This window comes from Copadichromis virginalis, linkage group LG16 (genome assembly GCF_057382275.1).
Source record: "Copadichromis virginalis isolate Kocher_CV1m ecotype Utaka linkage group LG16, C_Virginalis_male_GT1.1, whole genome shotgun sequence".
Lineage (NCBI taxonomy): Eukaryota > Metazoa > Chordata > Actinopteri > Cichliformes > Cichlidae > Copadichromis > Copadichromis virginalis.
The window spans coordinates 10,099,199-10,109,092 of NC_140633.1; the positions used below are offsets into that span (position 1 = coordinate 10,099,199).

Genomic DNA, 9,894 nt, shown 5'->3' on the forward strand with positions numbered 1-9,894 from the left:
TTTAAAAAAATCCCTCCATTCTTCATGGTCACCTAATAGTAAATTAATTTCAGTAATGTAGAAGATATTTAACTATACAGGTAAAAATATTTACAATTTTCAGCCAGGTTTGAATATAAACGCAAACATGTCCATGTAAGAAGGCTGTTAGCATTTGAAACATCTCTTTAAAAAGGTGTTGCTGTTTTGTATTATGATTTAGTGCTTTGTATGCTGAAGAACAGGAAACCAGTCACAACTGAATCAAGTCATTTTAAGGGCAATACACCTTAAACACAAGATATCATGATCTTGAAGTGGAAAAACCTCTAAATGGAAAACTCCCCTAAAAACAGTGCGCTAATATTAGCCAGCTGATGTTTTGGAACCTTCCAAGATCCTCCGTTTAACGGAAAGACACCATCTAAATACACAAAATAACCATAATGCTGCGCTTTTTCTTGTTAACAGTGCTGTGTCCCTTCCAAAGGCCAGATGATGCTAGGGGAACCATATAATAATAATAATAATAATAATAATAATAATAATAATAATAATTTAATAAAAATAAGTTTGTGTGTGAAGAGGGCCAGGTTTGTAATTTAGATTTATCGAAACACAAATATATCCAGATATATGCAATTTAAACACAGTAAAAGTTTGCAGGTTTGACACTGATCCAATCTCCTCTTAAATAAGTACAATACGCATAAGATGTTACCTTCACTGTATACATGCAGAAAAAGATAAATGAAAAATTAAACATTCAGAACTGTAAAAGCATCTCTAAAACTATTATAAAGATTTTATACTATACTGTCAAAGACTTAAAGACAAACAATAAAATTAAATTTCATGACTTAGAAATCAGTGGCATATTTAACAGTTTTTGATTAGTTTCAGACTAATCCTAACTGATACTTTCTGTGCACTTTGTGCAATTTGTTTTCAGTGTATAAAAAAAAATCCCCTCTTTTACTTATCTTGGTCATTTGATCTCCGTGTACTGCCAGCATCCTGTGTTTGCGGTTTTATGCGGCGGGAGTCGTCGGTCTCTTTCTGTTTGTGTTGGCTGTCACCTAGACTTTATTCCTGACGAAACAGATTTTCTCTGAATTTTCTGAGCACTGACAGCTATAAAAGGCACGAAATGACAGATCAAATCATGTTACCACTGCTTGTCTATATATATGATCTATATATTGGAGGGGTTCTACTTTTGGCTATCACCGAACCCATTTCCATGCCTTAAATCTGATTGCCTGAAAACAGCAAAACCTAGTGAGTTCACTAACGGGTCACTCATCTGAAAAATGTTTCTCAACAGCATATCAACACACTTGAACGATGTAAATCTGCTTAACTTCAGCGTATTACGAGCTTGTATATATGTTATCATTATCATAGTGATATTTAGCTCAAAGCATCCAAATCTGGCTTCAGCTTCAGAGCTGCTGTGCGGGCTGAACTTAAAATTATATGCAAACATATTATAACTTGGTGCTAAATATTGAGTAAAGACTGGTGAGAAAGAAATTAGTCAGTTATGCACAAGCATTACTCATAAATGATTCTCTCATTCATCTGTAGATGGATGTACTGCTGGAACCCAAGATAATATAGTGCATCAATCTCGCATGTTCCTGAGAAAGGCTTTCCACCCACATTAACAAACTTTGTGTTCTTAGGGAGTGGGATTCCCCATCAGGGACTTCAACAGTCAAGCTGTTCCTCTCCAAGTCTTGAACAATTTCCTCTCTTTGGTTGCCTCCTAATTACAGCTTTTTCCCCGTTAAACTCGCGTAACACGCAGGTCCAGCACACCAACAGTTTCCAATCCAGTCTCTTTATCACAACAAATCCACATAAATTCTAATTAAAGTGAATCAACTTCCTGATGTCACTGATTATTTTAAGAGCAAAACCCTCCAGATCAGGTTAAAACTATTTTCCTTTAAAATGTTCACTTATCTCACTGGAGTCTCCAATTTCAGCCGGCTTCCCTTCTCCAACTGTGTCCTACAGAAAAACAAAGAACATCCTTCCTGTTTTCTCTCCCCTTTATTGAGAAGGGCTCAAATCATTACCAATCAACTACTCTCTGTACTCAACTCTAAATAGCTGGCAGCTGGAGAAGAGCTGCAGAACACAAAGACAAAACACAAAAACACCAAAGCATGCAATAACTCAAATGGAAGATGATGCCACTAGGGCTGGGCGATATGGCCTAAAATTCATATCGCGATATAATTTGAAGCATGTGCGGTAACAATATATATCACGATATATTCTTTTCTTCTGTATAACGTATTTCCCACACCATAAGGCACACTTAAAATCCTTTAATTTTCTCAAAAATCGAGATTGTGCCTTATGTATGAATTCTGGTTGTGCTTACTGACCTCGAACCGATTTTGGCGTGCAGAAATCTGTTAAAAGATGTTTTAGTACAACTTTGGTAAGCCGCACTGCTTGATGGATTGTCAGAGCATTACGGCTGCCGTAGTGAGTAACGGAATACAAAAGAAGAGCACAGCAAACACCGGAGCCCAAGAAAACAACCCAAACACAGAGCAGTTCAGGGGGCCGACCATGCGGAAGGCAACGGCGGAGACGCGGAACCAGTTCAGGGGGCCGACCGTGCGCAAGGCAACGGCGGCGATGCGGAAACAGTGCAGGAGGCCGGCCGTGCGCAAGGCAACGGCGGCGACGTGGAAACAGTTCAGGAGGCCGGCCGCGCGGAAGGCAGCGGCGGCCCTCCAGTCTCAGGCGTGCTGGCCATGGCCTGGTGGGCACAGGACCAGACGAGGCAGGACCAGACGAGGCCGGACCAGACGAGGCCGAAGACTCGGAGGCCGGACCAGACGAGGCCGAAGACTCGGAGGCCGGACCAGACGAGGCCGAAGACTCGGAGGCCGGACCAGACGAGGCCGAAGACTCGGAGGCCGGACCAGACGAGGCCGAAGACTCGGAGGCCGGACCAGACGAGGCCGAAGACTCGGAGGCCGGACCAGACGAGGCCGAAGACTCGGAGGCTGGACCAGACGAGGCCGAAGACTCGGAGGCCGGACCAGACGAGGTTGCAGAGGCTGAGGCTGGACCAGGCGGAGCTGCAGAGGCTGAGGCTGGACCAGGGGGAGCACAGGCTGAAGCCGAAGCTGGACCAGGCGGAGCAGAAGCAGAAGCCAAAGCTGGACCAGAAGCAGAGGCTGAGACCGGACCAGGCGTAGCAGAAGCACAGGCAGATGCAGCCGGACCAGGCGACGACGAGGCGGTCGCAGGTGGCGGCTGGACAGGCTCCTCGGGCCCTCCAGCTGATGCGGCGTGAGGCTGAACGGGCCCCTCGGACCCTCCAGCGGAGACAGGTGGCTGAACGGGCCCCTCGGGCCCTCCAGCGGAGACAGGTGGCTGAACGGGCCCCTCGGGCCCTCCAGCGGAGACAGGAGGCTGAACGGGCCCCTCGGGCCCTTCAGCGGAGACGAGGAGGTGCTGGCCGGGCTCACTGGAACCCCCAGCGGACGAGGTAGATGGCGGCGTGGGAGCCGCGGAGTCCTGGATGAGCTCATCCGAGCTTCCAGCAGGAGCTGATGTAGAGCCAGAGAGGTTTGGGACCCCTGGCTGAATGTTAAGCCGAACAGAAGACCGTATTGCTATCGGGGACTGGGCCAATGGTTCAGGTGCGAGCTGAGCTACTGGAGATGCGGATGAGAGTGGGAGCTGAGCTACTGATGGTGGTGAAGTAGATAACTGCACGGGAGACTGAACTGAGGGCGTCTGCACTGGCACAGGGGACTGAACTGATGTCTGTTGTAACGGAGGTGGTGAGAGTGGAGTAGGCAGTGGAGTTGATGACTTCACAGGAGAATGAACCAGAGGTGAGTGCACAGGAGACTGAGCTAGAGGTGGTAGAGATAGTTGAGGGGAAAGTGGAGCTGGTGATTGAGTGGATGACTGTGCTAAGGGATGCTGCACTGGGGACACTGGAGACTGCGCTGGGGACACTGGAGACTGCACTAGAGACTGCAGTGACGGTTGTAGTGGAGGTGTAACGGGTGGAGGAGTGGCTGAAGTGGCTGCGGGTCGGGCAGCTAGTGGCTCAGCTACAGAGTGTATTAACGGCAGGGCTATGGGTTGAATGTCTGACTGAGTAGCAGCCTGAATGGCTGGGTGTAGTGATGGTGGTGGTGGAGGCGGCGACTGGGCTTTAGGCCGGGCGGCTAACTGAGCTGAGGGCTGGGGAACACACAGTTCATTTTTAACCGAACCCTCAGGACCCTTCATTTCAGTTTGTAGCTCACAACCATCTGAGTCTAAAACAGTCTTTGGATCCTTGGAGTTATTGAGCACAGAGACACCAATCTTCCTAGTTTCATGGATAGGCTCGAAAGGAACAGGAGTGACACAGTTTGAATGGCTCAATGGGCCAGAATAATTGTCCTTAAAATAAGCAGTTCTTTCATTTCCGGTGCCGCTTACACAACAAGCCGGCCCGGAATTAACAGTTTTTATTTCTGCAGGAGCCAAAAGAGTAGCTCCACCACTCACCCTAGCCGACTGTACAGGAAGAAATCCAGGCCCTCGCTGGGGCTGTGAATGCTGGCGGGGTGTCTGCCGCTTCCCTGTTGAAGAGGGAGAAGGGCTGGCTGAAGGTGATGTGGGAAAACTCGGCTGCAGTTGCTCCTGCTGCGGTGTGGAAATGTTGGGTGCACTGGGGGGAACAATGATAATCCCCAGCATTTTATAAAATGCCTGTGCTGGCGTGAGCTGGTTGCTCGCAGGCTCATAGTATTCCTCGCGGTGCCGCCTCGGGTGCTTTCCTCGGGTCCGGGTCGCAGGCGTCAACAGTGGAGAGGAAACAGAAAAGTGAGTAGACGGGTTAGTGGCAAACGAAGACGACCGGCTACACGGAGGACCCCCAAGAACCAACCGGGTCCCATCAAAAGCCAAGCGGCGCCTCCTCATTGAGTCCGCTGGATCCTTTTTGTGGTCGCATCGTTCTGTCATGAATCGCTGTGCGGCAGGCAGGAGTTGGACCCAAAGTGCAGGACTCACAGACTCAGGGAGGTGAACTCAAAACTCAGCTTTATTTGCTGGCAGGGAAAAAACATACAAACTAATCTAAACTGGGAACTTGGAAAACTCACAGAGAGACACACACAGGGAGATCCACACAGCAAGAGGGACGACGCGACACTGACTCAGAGAAACACAGGGTTTAAATACACTGGGAAGTAACGAGGGGAATGAGACACAGAAGGAGGGCACAGCTGGGAGAAATCAGGACTGACGAGACAAGCAAAGCAGGACGCATTCACATGAGACACGGACCATCAAAGTAAAACAGGAAGTATCACACAGAGACGCGAACTTGACACAGTGGAGACAGCAACTAAGAAATACAGAGACATAAACCATAAGGCAGAGGTCTAAGAACCAAAATACACAGGGAAATACTCAGCTGGGAACACAAGAGACTAGACTAGAGAGAGTAACAAAAAACCAACCATGAGAACATAATGCACAATGCAGAGTGACAGAAAACAAGAAACTCAAACATGCAAAGACACACAATTACACAGAACAGAGGGGACACAGAGAGACATGAAGGGCAAGGGATCAAAACTAGAAGCCATAGAATAAATCACACACAAGTACAATAATACAAAAATCACAAAGAACTAAAAACGCTGGGTCAGGAGACCCAGGACCGTGACAATATTTAACTATACAGGTAAAAATATTTACAATTTTCAGCCAGGTTTGAATATAAACGCAAACATGTCCATGTAAGAAGGCTGTTAGCATTTGAAACATCTCTTTAAAAAGGTGTTGCTGTTTTGTATTATGATTTAGTGCTTTGTATGCTGAAGAACAGGAAACCAGTCACAACTGAATCAAGTCATTTTAAGGGCAATACACCTTAAACACAAGATATCATGATCTTGAAGTGGAAAAACCTCTAAATGGAAAACTCCCCTAAAAACAGTGCGTTAATATTAGCCAGCTGATGTTTTGGAACCTTCCAAGATCCTCCGTTTAACGGAAAGACACCATCTAAATACACAAAATAACCATAATGCTGCGCTTTTTCTTGTTAACAGTGCTGTGTCCCTTCCAAAGGCCAGATGATGCTAGGGCAACCATATAATAATAATAATAATAATAATAATAATAATAATAATAATAATAATAATAATAATAATTTAATAAAAATAAGTTTGTGTGTGAAGAGGGCCAGGTTTGTAATTTAGATTTATCGAAACACAAATATATCCAGATATATGCAATTTAAACACAGTAAAAGTTTGCAGGTTTGACACTGATCCAATCTCCTCTTAAATAAGTACAATACGCATAAGATGTTACCTTCACTGTATACATGCAGAAAAAGATAAATGAAAAATTAAACATTCAGAACTATAAAAGCATCTCTAAAACTATTATAAAGATTTTATACTATACTGTCAAAGACTTAAAGACAAACAATAAAATTAAATTTCATGACTTAGAAATCAGTGGCATATTTAACAGTTTTTGATTAGTTTCAGACTAATCCTAACTGATACTTTCTGTGCACTTTGTGCAATTTGTTTTCAGTGTATAAAAAAAATCCCCTCTTTTACTTATCTTGGTCATTTGATCTCCGTGTACTGCCAGCATCCTGTGTTTGCGGTTTTATGCGGCGGGAGTCGTCGGTCTCTTTCTGTTTGTGTTGGCTGTCACCTAGACTTTATTCCTGACGAAACAGATTTTCTCTGAATTTTCTGAGCACTGACAGCTATAAAAGGCACGAAATGACAGATCAAATCATGTTACCACTGCTTGTCTATATATGATCTATATATTGGAGGGGTTCTACTTTTGGCTATCACCGAACCCATTTCCATGCCTTAAATCTGATTGCCTGAAAACAGCAAAACCTAGTGAGTTCACTAACGGGTCACTCATCTGAAAAATGTTTCTCAACAGCATATCAACACACTTGAACGATGTAAATCTGCTTAACTTCAGCGTATTACGAGCTTGTATATATGTTATCATTATCATAGTGATATTTAGCTCAAAGCATCCAAATCTGGCTTCAGCTTCAGAGCTGCTGTGCGGGCTGAACTTAAAATTATATGCAAACATATTATAACTTGGTGCTAAATATTGAGTAAAGACTGGTGAGAAAGAAATTAGTCAGTTATGCACAAGCATTACTCATAAATGATTCTCTCATTCATCTGTAGATGGATGTACTGCTGGAACCCAAGATAATATAGTGCATCAATCTCGCATGTTCCTGAGAAAGGCTTTCCACCCACATTAACAAACTTTGTGTTCTTAGGGAGTGGGATTCCCCATCAGGGACTTCAACAGTCAAGCTGTTCCTCTCCAAGTCTTGAACAATTTCCTCTCTTTGGTTGCCTCCTAATTACAGCTTTTTCCCCGTTAAACTCGCGTAACACGCAGGTCCAGCACACCAACAGTTTCCAATCCAGTCTCTTTATCACAACAAATCCACATAAATTCTAATTAAAGTGAATCAACTTCCTGATGTCACTGATTATTTTAAGAGCAAAACCCTCCAGATCAGGTTAAAACTATTTTCCTTTAAAATGTTCACTTATCTCACTGGAGTCTCCAATTTCAGCCGGCTTCCCTTCTCCAACTGTGTCCTACAGAAAAACAAAGAACATCCTTCCTGTTTTCTCTCCCCTTTATTGAGAAGGGCTCAAATCATTACCAATCAACTACTCTCTGTACTCAACTCTAAATAGCTGGCAGCTGGAGAAGAGCTGCAGAACACAAAGACAAAACACAAAAACACCAAAGCATGCAATAACTCAAATGGAAGATGATGCCACTAGGGCTGGGCGATATGGCCTAAAATTCATATCGCGATATAATTTGAAGCATGTGCGGTAACAATATATATCACGATATATTCTTTTCTTCTGTATAACGTATTTCCCACACCATAAGGCACACTTAAAATCCTTTAATTTTCTCAAAAATCGAGATTGTGCCTTATGTATGAATTCTGGTTGTGCTTACTGACCTCGAACCGATTTTGGCGTGCAGAAATCTGTTAAAAGATGTTTTAGTACAACTTTGGTAAGCCGCACTGCTTGATGGATTGTCAGAGCATTACGGCTGCCGTAGTGAGTAACGGAATACAGTTACTCATATCTTGTATTTTAAATACATAACGGCGGTACATGTATTCCGTTACTCCCCAACACTGATTATGGCAGAATGCAGGTCCCAGATACATGGGTTGCCACTAATACATACTAAGTTGTGCTATAAGAAGAATGACTTTATTGATCCCAAAGGGAAATTGCTATGTCTGATATAGCTCATCTGCAATATTATATGAGAATTAAAATATATGACTACTGACTGACTGATAAGAATATCTGGAGCTGATAGAACATCTGGAGTAATGTTCTATCTGTAGCTGTTCTTGATAAATAATGCTATGTAAGAATTAAAATCAAAAAAGGTTTTTTATGATTTCTGTGCTTTTGAGGCTGCAAATGTTATTATTTTCAGATTTAGTTTTTCTGACCAACAATTCATTTTTAATTCACTGTAAATTAATCCGCAAATATCATTTTCCTGATAACAACCCAGCCAACCCATACCAATGGATGCAGCATAAAAATCTTTTACTGACCTAATGCAATACATATACACTTTGTAGTTAAAGAATTTTAAAGTTCTTACTGTCATCATGGCAGCTACATCCTTTAGCTTTGTGCCCTGTTCCCCCGATCACTTTGCAAACACTTTCAGCAGACTGTCAGAGAGAAACTCAGCTCCGTTAGAAACCTTGACTGTAAAGGCATGGTTGGGATGCACTGGAATGCTTCATTTTATCTGAAATGACATAAAATAATTTTGAAATAACAGCAGGCACTGTGCTTGGTTAATCAGTAATGTTTTGTTGAATAAAAACTGTTTCCAGATCTTATGGGATTAAAAAAAATCCAAAGATGTTTGTTTCTGATTTGCAACCCAACAACCCACAAGTTAAAACCTCATTTTAGTTCAAGTGTGAGTCCAGTAATCACCTTTCTGACAATACATACTGGTATAAGTTAAACCTATATGGCAGATTTTGGATTTCTCAGTTGTATTAATAGGGTGGTCTATTTGAGTATGCATACACCTAATAACTATAAAAACCCTATTATAATTAAGTTACAGAAACCTTAAGCGAAAATAGAATATACTTTCTCACCATAACACCTTGAACCCACAATCCATCAGCTGACTCCTGGTGAAATGCAGAATAGAGGTCATCTCTCAATGTGCAGCAAAAAAACAAACAAACAAAAACAAAAGGACAGCAGGTGAGGGCAGGAGGTGTAGGGATGTAAGCTAGCATAATGCCGCTGATGATATTAGCTAAAGCTGTTCAATGTCCAAAATCTCACTAACACCTCGGTGCAGTAAATACACAATGTAACTGAAGAGTCAGTTGTCAAATCTATTCACACAGAAAACCAGATTATGTTATGAGTGCCTCGTAATTAGGTTTAATGTGATATTACGGCTCTTGTGCCAAAGACAAATTCAAATGAAAAAGCGCCAATTCTTTGACAACAGATAAAACAGCAAATAAGTTAGCGGCTCTTTTTTAGCATATTACATGATGACACTCTAGATGTTTAACTACATTTAAATAAATATTAATTCAAAAAATCAAGACATACCAAAAAACATAGAGTTGGCTGCTGGACTTGACTGAGATGGATGCCTTTTTTAAACCACGATCCAAAGCCCGCGAGATGAAATCACGCGTGGTTTCACGAGATTTAACGTTGCTATCGTATTGACTTACTTCACCTGAACATGATATGAACAATTTAATACACCCTTTCTGCATATCATGTAGTTTTTACACTATATAGTTACATTTAA

The 9,894-nt window shown here is 42.7% G+C and overlaps 1 long non-coding RNA gene across 1 annotated transcript; it reads right to left on the reverse strand.

Moving 5' to 3' along the window:
• Positions 1 to 5,982: 5,982 nt before the first annotated feature.
• Positions 5,983 to 9,274, reverse strand: LOC146690255 (uncharacterized). Its single transcript, XR_014915747.1, has 3 exons — positions 9,212 to 9,274; positions 8,695 to 8,847; positions 5,983 to 7,640 (listed from the first exon to the last, which is right to left on the reverse strand). It is a non-coding gene; the product is annotated as an uncharacterized LOC146690255 (long non-coding RNA).
• Between the last annotated feature and the right edge of the window lie 620 nt (positions 9,275 to 9,894).